The sequence below is a fragment of the Lactuca serriola genome, chromosome 7, assembly GCF_051521515.1.
Source record: "Lactuca serriola cultivar US96UC23 chromosome 7, Lser_US96UC23_V15, whole genome shotgun sequence".
Classification (NCBI taxonomy): domain Eukaryota; kingdom Viridiplantae; phylum Streptophyta; class Magnoliopsida; order Asterales; family Asteraceae; genus Lactuca; species Lactuca serriola.
In genome coordinates, this window is record NC_136414.1 from 92134840 (window position 1) to 92144424 (window position 9585).

Below are 9585 nucleotides of genomic sequence, written 5' to 3' on the forward strand. Positions count from 1 at the left end.
TATGTAATTTTGTGAAGGTTGCTCGTTCTAGTGGGAATCAGTTCGCGTGTAAAGGTTTGTGTTGTGTAGGGTTGTTGAGGAAGGTCGGTGATGGCGACTGGTGGTTGATAGTCAGTGCTCTAAGTGGGGGAGAATTGGGGAATTCTCCGGAAGATCGATAAGCATGAGAGGTTGTTTAGCTGTTGGGATTCAACAGTGGTTCTGTCAGCCGAGCATAGGCTAGAATGAGTAAGGGACAGGCAGACGGGGCGGGATGCAGACAAAGGGTAATTGATTGTGGAAGGCCTAGGATCAGGACGGGTTTGAGTATGTAGGGTGGAGATAGAGTTCGTAACCCCTAGAGGGCTAGAACAGTATGCATGGGAGAGTTTTCTGGAGGGATGACGCGGGATGATGAATGCTAGTTGAGCGGTCCGGATAGACTGAAGGCAGGTAGGCGTACTAGTAAGGCCGAAGGCTCGGAGAACGGTCCAGACATGCTGAAGGCCCTGGTGGGCGGTCCAGACCTGTTGAAGGTTCTGAGAGTGGTCCAGATGGGCTAAAGGCCTGGTAAGGCGGTCCTGTCATGCTGAAGACTCTGCATGTGTTGATAGATTTGTATGAGGATATGGAATGAGTATGTCGCGATGTGATAGCATCAGAAGGTCTGGCCTCGGATATTGATCATGATTAGTGGAGGTAGTGCATGGACTCGAGAGTCCCTGCGAGCGGATTCAGAGTATGTGTGGTGCATGGGATAGCGGTTAGGCTATAAGGAAATGGTGTAGTATTGGGTGAGCACCGTGGCACTTGTGGTGGGGTCAAGGCAGCCAAGTGGATTTCCTTGGTAAGGAAAGGGAAAGGAATGTAGCTCCGTGAGGGATTGTAAGTTCACGGAAGTGAAAGTAGTAGTGCGGAGTTATGATTGGGGTGTTCCCAATTATGGTTATTGAGCAGTGTGTTGCGGCGGTGGTTTGGAATCACATCCGGGTGGATGTCTGCTGAGGTCGCAGAAGGAATTTCGCGGGTGTAGGGCCAAGAGGCTCGGAAAGGATGCAGGGATGGAATCTTGCACTTCCGGTTTGATTTTGATCGAGGAATTATTGTATGGGGTGGAAATTCATCCTAGGGGATGTTTGGAGGTGTCGTCAGTGCATCGGGTTTTCCCAACCCGGGGATGCTAGACCCAGTTCAGCATAGGTATGAGATTGCGGATGAGAACTCATGGGAGTTGCTCTGAGGCTGAAGGATGTGTCCTTCTGTCAACCTGGAGTGGGTAAAGTTGGTCTCAGAATGGGATTCCGGTGGTTCAGGGTTATTTCTAGCTCGTATGAGTCAAGTGATTGTTGTGAATTGGAGTGAGTGATATGGAATCTTTAGTAATGTGACCAGTCACACAGTAGACTCGAAGTGCATGGTTGTTCTGTCTTTTGTTATGATATGGCATGTTGTGCGTTTATGGTAAATGTGGTTGGTATTTTGGGGGTATCTTGCTAAGCTTTCCGGCTTACAGTTGTGGTTTAATGTTTTTCAGGTTCTTCAAGAGACCGTGGCAAGGCAAAGGCGTGATCGTACCGCTCCTCAAGATTATGTTTTTGATATGTTTATGGGAAGACTCTGATAATAGTTGTATTGAGAACCTTTTTGTAATAACTTAATGAAACTGGGTTATTTTTTAAAAGTTTAAATTTGGTTGAATTTTTAGAGTGTTACACAAATGGACCATGCCGGGTCGGGTCAAGTCTAACCAATTATAGTTATGGACTTAGACATTAATCCAACACTTTTGACTATTTCGGATTTAGGGATGTTTATCCTTTTCAAAGCATCTAAGAGTATGATGTTGAATAAGGATCCTCCTTCAAAAATGATCCTTCTGACAAAATAGTTGGTAATGTAAAGTGTGATCACCAATCCATCGTGATGAGTATGCTGGATGCATGTCCTGTCTGTTTCGTTGAAGGTAATCTCCTTCTGGTTTGTGATCGATGTGTTCTTCTATGGCCTTTCTTCTTTCTCCATCTTTGACTCTTTAGCATGTCTTTTTGCTGCAGAGTAAGAGGTGCCACAAATGTTCGATCCTCCAGAGATTACATTGATTATCTTTGAATTCGCATGAGGGGATCCTGGTTCTTCTAAGGTCTTATGAGGAACCCGATCCTTTTCATTGGATCTTTCTTTTCTTTTTCCAAGGATCCTTGAGGTATCCCTTGATAACTAGGTAACTAATCTCCTTTCACAGGGCTATGAAATCTTTAGTAATGTGACCAAAGCCCTCGTGGTATGCACACCATTTGGACTTATCATTCCAAGTGGTGGAATTTCCCCCTTTCTTGGCCGTCTCGCTTTGTAGCCAAGATCCTTTATGGAAAATATCAAATTTGAAACATCCACAGAAAAACAATAGTCAGTGATCTTAGGAAATTCTTCTTCCTCCCCCCTCATCTTCAAGGGAATTAACCCTATGATGATTAGGTTTGGAATAAGGTGTAGATTTATAGGATCTCTGGGCCGAGGATTTGGCCTTCCTATTGGGGTTATCATATTAGCTTGGTGGATTGCTCCTGTTTTGTATCTCATTATCTTCTTCTAGCCTTATGAACCTTAGTGCTATGCTCCTTACTTCATCCATTCTTTTGCATTGATTCGTTACAAGGTCTTCATAGAAAGGAGAGTCTTTTTTAGGACCATCTTGAAGGCTTCCATGACAGTCGCCATGTTGATATCCGGGATAATCAGAGCATACCTACCAAACCTATTCATGAAATCCCTAAGGGGTTCCTTAGGATCTTGAACCACCTGATAGAGATCACTAGTGATCTTCTCGAACATTCTACTACAAGAAAATTGTTTATTGAAAATGTTAACTATATGTGCGAAAGAAGTAATGGAGTAAGGAGGATCATTTAGCAGCCATTTCAAGGTTGATCATGTGAGGGTCGAACCAAAACCCTTGCACATGCAGCCTTCCTTCAAGTGTGAGGGAATGGGGATGATCCCCATTCTTTCCAAGTATTGCGTCACATGTTCTTCAGGATTTGTGGTCCTATCATAAGGCTTCATGATGGGAGTTTGGAAGCGCTTTATGACCTCAGTGTCAGTGATTGCAAGAGCAAATCTTGAGATCCTGTGGCTTGTTAGGGAGACTTTCAGTATCGGCTGGACTACTCCGAGTACGCTTGAGATCATTTGTCATAGCTGTTAAAGTTCTCTGGCTATGATCGGGCTCATTCCTACATCAACATCCATAGAGTTAGTGGTAAAGAGTTATTATTCGTAAAGTTACCAGGATCCTTTTTTATTAGGAGTAACGAAGGTTTTGATGGGATCCTAGATCGTATGAGCTTGCTCTCTTGGAGTTTCACCCCAAGCGGGAGCAGAGGTCGGCGTTGAGAATCTTATTTCGCAGCAGTTTGCTGGGGATCCCGTGTTGTCAAAGTTTAGGATCTTGGGCTGAAATATCGAGGGTGCCGCTTCTTGGGGCTTGTGGATCTCTGCCATATTCTCTCCATTTCATTGAGTATTGTCTTGTTGTCCTCCTACCGTTGAGAGACTTGTCGTTCAAATCTCTTCATCATTTAAAAGATTTAGTTATTGGAAATCAGTACAGGAGGATCTTGAAATCCTTGGGTAGCGACCAGAGAGGTGTTTCTCTTCGGTGCCTCGAAGGCTTTCTTGGGAGCTCCACCTGGGAGTGGTGAAGATTTTTAGAGGAAATGGGAGGAATAAAGGAGGAGGATAAGGTCGATTAGGTGGACATGATTCTTGAATGATTATGCACACCACATACCCATAGGGGAGCCAAATTGTTTTGGTCAAAAATTGATCAAGTGTAATACGACCAAATTGTATGAGAGGTTGTGGTGTCAGTGAAATGTAAATGTAAAATAATGATCGAAATAATACAAGTGAGTTAAAAGGAAAGTCCTTGATCCTTTATAGGATCTCTGACATAAAACCTTGGGAAGTGATATTGATCACATGACTTGATGTGTTCTATTGATTTAAAACTGAAATTACAAAGATGATGAAGGTAATACGAATATAACTGTAATGGTAGAGCTAATCGTGTATGTAGTGTGCCATTTACAAGTGTTATTTCTAGTCTAAGTTAATCAACAAGAAGTCTGAGATTTACGGGATCCTCCTTGAGCAGATATTTGCACATTGTTTGACTTAGTATCCCTGGGTCTTAACCTTGGTTGAAGTGACGTTTTGTTGAGAATGAGTCTTATGTTGACTAGTTCTACACATGTGAGAAAAATAAAGAAGAATACAGTTGTAACAAGTTTTAGGAAATATTAGTGGTAATAATCAAGATCTTGGGATATGTTTCAGGATCCTGAGGCTTTAGAAATATTTAAGGATCTTGATAATGATATAAGGATCGTGCCCATAACAGAACATGAGCCAACAAGACGAAAAAACCAAGTAAATGCTTGAATAGATAGAAAAGTTGAAGTCATAAAGAAGAAAGCATGTTAAAACTACACGACACACCTTCATTCTTATGCCCTACAATCCTCAATTTTTAGAATGGAGGATCTTCAGAACATCATTCATGGGACATCATCCATATGCAAGATCCAATCGTGACATATAGTGTGACACCCAATGCTCGACTACCATTTTTGAAGATCTCAAAGAAATCATTGATACGCCCTTACAGTCCTAAGGTGTCGGAATCAGTCTTGCAATGGCCAAGAAACTTAAGCAAGTGAGGGATATGATCTCGAGTGTTAATATGAGATGTAACGTATACTAGAAGTATCTACAACAAGCCAAAAGACCTCAAGATTCAAAACCAGTTTCGCAATGGCAAAGGAACCAATATTTGTGATACAAAGATCCCAAAGTGCTTCCAAAAACCAAACATGAAGTCATATAACGAAACTACGGATCTTCAAGATCATGTTGCTCAATATAGAGAGTGAATGGAGATCGTCCATACCATTACAACAATGAATAGTAGTAAACAAGCAACAACATCATCCATTGCATTAATAATATAATTTAATACAAGTGTGTTTTGTGAAGTGTCATAGACACTAAAAATGTAAATCAAAATAGAAGATGAATCTTGAACGAGCTCCACCTTCTCAAAACCTTGCACCGGTACCTGCCTACTAGTGACCTGAGAATACAAGTCATTTTGAAAGAGTTGCTCAGCTTTAAAGCTAGTGAGATCATAAGTATTTTAGTGTCATTGTTTGTAATAAAGTGTTTGTAAGTATGTGATTTGTAAGTTTGTAAATTTTTGTAAGTGTTTGAATCTCCTAGAAAACCATATGTTTTCTACTAAATGTAGCCTTCTTGCATCAAATGTTGGTAAAGTGTTTCTTGTAAGACTATGTATTTTCCCAAATCTGACTATCATTAACCAAAAATATAGTTTTTAGATTACTGTTCATTGTGTGAAGATCACAAAGTGAATGCAATGGGGAAATAAAATAGTACTGTAGTGTTGTATTAAGTAACTACTGCTATACTAACTACCTTAAACCAATTGTTATTTAAAGTACTATGTTATCTGCCTGTACCATACTACCGACTAGAAACACGACGATGTAAGACGTCAGAAGAAATGACGTTTAGCACCAGTAGACTTGCAAGTCCCACTGTAGTGAGCAGCAAGGTGTAGGATAGTCAATCCAGTATAGATCTATACACAAACTCAATGCTCTCCGCTTGAGGAGATTCTGGATACAAAACAAGCCATGACAGGTGATTCCATGCCATGTTACGTGGTTCAGATAACTGTAGTAGTGTTCTTGTATATGTATTGTGTGTACTAGCTATATTGTATGTTCTCTCTCTCTGTCTAGTATGCATGTATGTTCTCTCTGTTTCTCAATATAGTATGTTCTCTTGTATAATGTATAGCTGTATGTACTAGCTGTATTATAATGTATAGTATGTACTAGCTGTATTGTGATGTATAGTATGTACTAGTTGTATTGTAATGTATAGTATGTACTAGCTGTACTATAATGTATAGTATGTACTAGTTGTATTGTATGTTCTCTCTCTGTCTAGTATGTATGTATATTCTCTCTATTTCTCATAATAGTATGTGTTAACTCATGTATGAACTGACTCATTGTATATTTCATTGTTCTAGTAATAGTATTAGTAACTTCCTAAACTATACCTATTATAGTTTACTAGCAATGTTGTTTGTATGAATGAAATTGTTTGTATACCTTTGCTACCCAAAGGTATTGAATAAAAAGAAGGAACTTTTTATATCTATATACATATACATAATATATAACTAGGATTAAAACGACCTTCGGACAAACAACCGATACCCTAAGTCCACAACCAAACAAGGAACATGAGGTAAGGTAAGCTATCAGTCCTAAGTCCTTTCATTCCTACTTATATAACTATATCTATATAGATACACATTTAACAGAATATAAGTGTAGAAGAGTTTAATAAAAGTATTTGACATGTAAAAGAGTTTGTAAAACTGTTTGAAGTAGTTTGTTTGATAACACTGTTTGAAAAGTAAGAAATCCACTTGTTTGGTAGTTATTAATCACATGTGATTGATATAATAACTATAATAGTTCAACTTGTATCACCCCCATAAAAGCATTTAAAATCATTTAAAAGGTTGATTAAGGGGTATGAACTCACCTGTAGTGAGTGGTTTGCATGAAAGGATGGTATAGGATGCTAAGTGTCAAGTGAAGACTTGAGCACACACACAGATCCTATTTAACATATATTGACACATATATGTATCCAATTAGCCAATTAACAACTAATTAATCAAATAAATACACCCTAAAACATGGATAACCCTTTGATTCAAGTGCTAGGAGTACATTAGGGTTGCATCTAAGGGGTGTAGGGCCTCTCAAAGGAGTTTATGGTCTTAATGGTAACAACTCATGAGTTTACGGCCTATGGTCATTTCCCCATGAGTTTACGGCCATAAACTCATGGTATTAAGTATGATTTTGTGTTTTGAGGTCTTATAAGTCATAAAGAAGTATCCTTAATTCAAGTCTAAACCTTAGGAAGCGTTAGTGGCACAATGGCACCACTTTATAGATTTTACGGATCATGGACCATTCCTCATGAGTTTACTATAACAGCCCGGAACCCCAAGTGTTATTTATTCATATATTTTTGGTGTTTTGTGAGGGGACTCGGCGAGTTGGAGCTCAAACTCGCCGAGTAAGATCGCGGTTTTGGAAGCGGGTTCGCGCCGGGACTCGGCGAGTCCTAGGAATGGACTCGGCGAGTCCACGCTGTTTAATGAAACCCTAATTTCCCGGTCCTGAGCCCTATTTAAGGGACCTTATGGCCTTCATTGCGGCTACCTTCGACCTTGGGAGCACCAGAGCAGCTGAGAGTTCTTGTGAGTGAAATAAGGGGCCATTATTCACCATTTTAGTGTGTATTTGCAAGAAAGGAAGAGGAAAGCCAAGCTAAGAGAGTTGGGGAGCTTAGATCTACTCCCATTTCGACAGAGGAAGCTAATTGAGGTAACATTCAGAGCTTATTCTCGTGTTTTTTCTTGATATGGACAAATCTAGGGTTTCTTCATGCCTTGTTTGCCTTGTATTTGGAGTATGAGAGGTCCCATGGGGAAACGATACCTAGATTTGGACCTTAGTAGGTCCAGAGAGTCCCAAATGCCATGCTTTATGCCTTTCCTTTTGAGTTGGAGACTTAGGTTTCCATTTTAGATGTCATTTCATCAAAAGAAGCCTTGTAGGCGTTGCTTGGTAGCCAAGATTGAGACTTTACGTGATGAATGTGCTTGGGAGGGCTAGATCTATGAGTTGTTGGAGCGGATCTGACCTCAGAAGAGAGATTGAGTCAATGCATGGCATGAACTCGCCAAGTCCGAAGAACAGACTCGGCGAGTAGCATGAAGATTGTCCTAACCACTCAGCGAGTGGTCTTGCCGAGTTAAGGGATGACTCAGTGAGTCAGGGAGAATTAGAGAGGGTTGACAGGTGGACTGAGTCAAGTTGGAACTCGCCGAGTTGTTCTTGAGACTCGACGAGTTGAGTCGTGGTGGCCCCGCGATTATGCCAGGTGAAACTCGTCGAGTCAGAGAAATACTCGACGTATCAAGAGAGGATCCAAGGGAGTCAATGGACACGTGTAGACTCGCCGAGTCGCCGCAGTGCACTCGTCGAGTCCGGTCAAAGTTGACCGTTGACTTTTGTTGACTTTTAGGTTTGGTCAGCGATATGGCCTTTGGGCCAAGAGAGGGGTAAAATGGTCTTTTACCCTTAAGAGGGTGTCAAGAGAGGGTTGATCCTAGACTCGAGAGTTATATTCACGAGAGTATTTGCCTTATGTGTTAGGCGGTGGCAAGTTCGAGATTCAAGTGTGGGGATATCTGCTTTCTGCTTGCCAGGTGAGTCTTCTCACTATACTTTACCTTGAGTAGGTAACCAGAGTTATGTGACAGAGTATTTGTATGCTATGTGTTGTACTGCATTATTTCTATGTGATTTATGCTGTGCATGTTTATAGAGTTAGAACCGGAAGGTTCCCAGAGTTAGAACCAGAAGGTTTACAGAGTTAGAACCAGAGGGTTCATAGAGTAGGGTCCACGGACCCACAAAGTTATAGCCTCGAGTGGCTAATATGTGTATGTGTGGTATTTTGGGGAACTCACTAAGCTTCGTGCTTACAGTGTTTTGTGTTATGTGTTTCCGGTTTCTCTCAGGATCACGGGACGACACCGGCTCGATTGTACACACCAGAGAAAGAGTCATGTTTTGAGGATCCTGGTTTATTATGCAAGTGAAAATGGAGTTATGTTTTGTAATTCGATTATGTATGAGATTTTCAGCAAAGTGTTTTTTTGAATTAAACGATTATTTTAAAATGAAAAATTGTTTTGAAATTTTCGGCGTTACAAGTTGGTATCAGAGCCTTGGTTTGAGGGATTCGGATGCGCCTTCGGGTAAATCTAGACTCAAACTGAGGAAGTAAGAAAAGTTTTCAAAGAAATAATTTTCTAAAGTGAATAAAAGTTCAAAGAGAAAGCGAGAAAGAGCAGTGTGTACAATCAGCCAGAGCCCGAACGGTGATTTCCCAAAATACCCTTACTTTTGTGTCATGAGATATTTATGATGCACTTTATGAGATATTATTACATGCTAGAGACAGGCTAGGTATTTCATATCTTAGGACTAGAGTGGCCTGATTTGTGATGCCTTAGCCTAGGGATTGCTGTTATATGCGATGTGCTTTTGAGTATGTGATGAGTGAGAATATTTAGTTGGGTCCTTTAGGGGATTTGAGTAGAGGAGTAATCAAGGGGAGATACCTAGATAAGTACCGTGGTACTTAGAGAAAGAATAGTTAGAACCCGTGAGGGGAAGAGTTGCAGAGTTCGTTGGTACTTTCGAGGATGAGCAGAGCAAGCGGAGTTATCACCCAGAGCGAGTCATATATATTCTTCAATGATCGAATGATGCTTGCTTCGTGCTTTGTGGAACTCTCGATGATGGGAGTCAGCTACCAAGTGAATATGACGATATTCAGGAGGTAGATGGCTGGCATCATTAGGAGCTCTTCAGCAGCTGATGGCAGAGAAGTGTGGGAATCTAGGAAGAGCCTAGG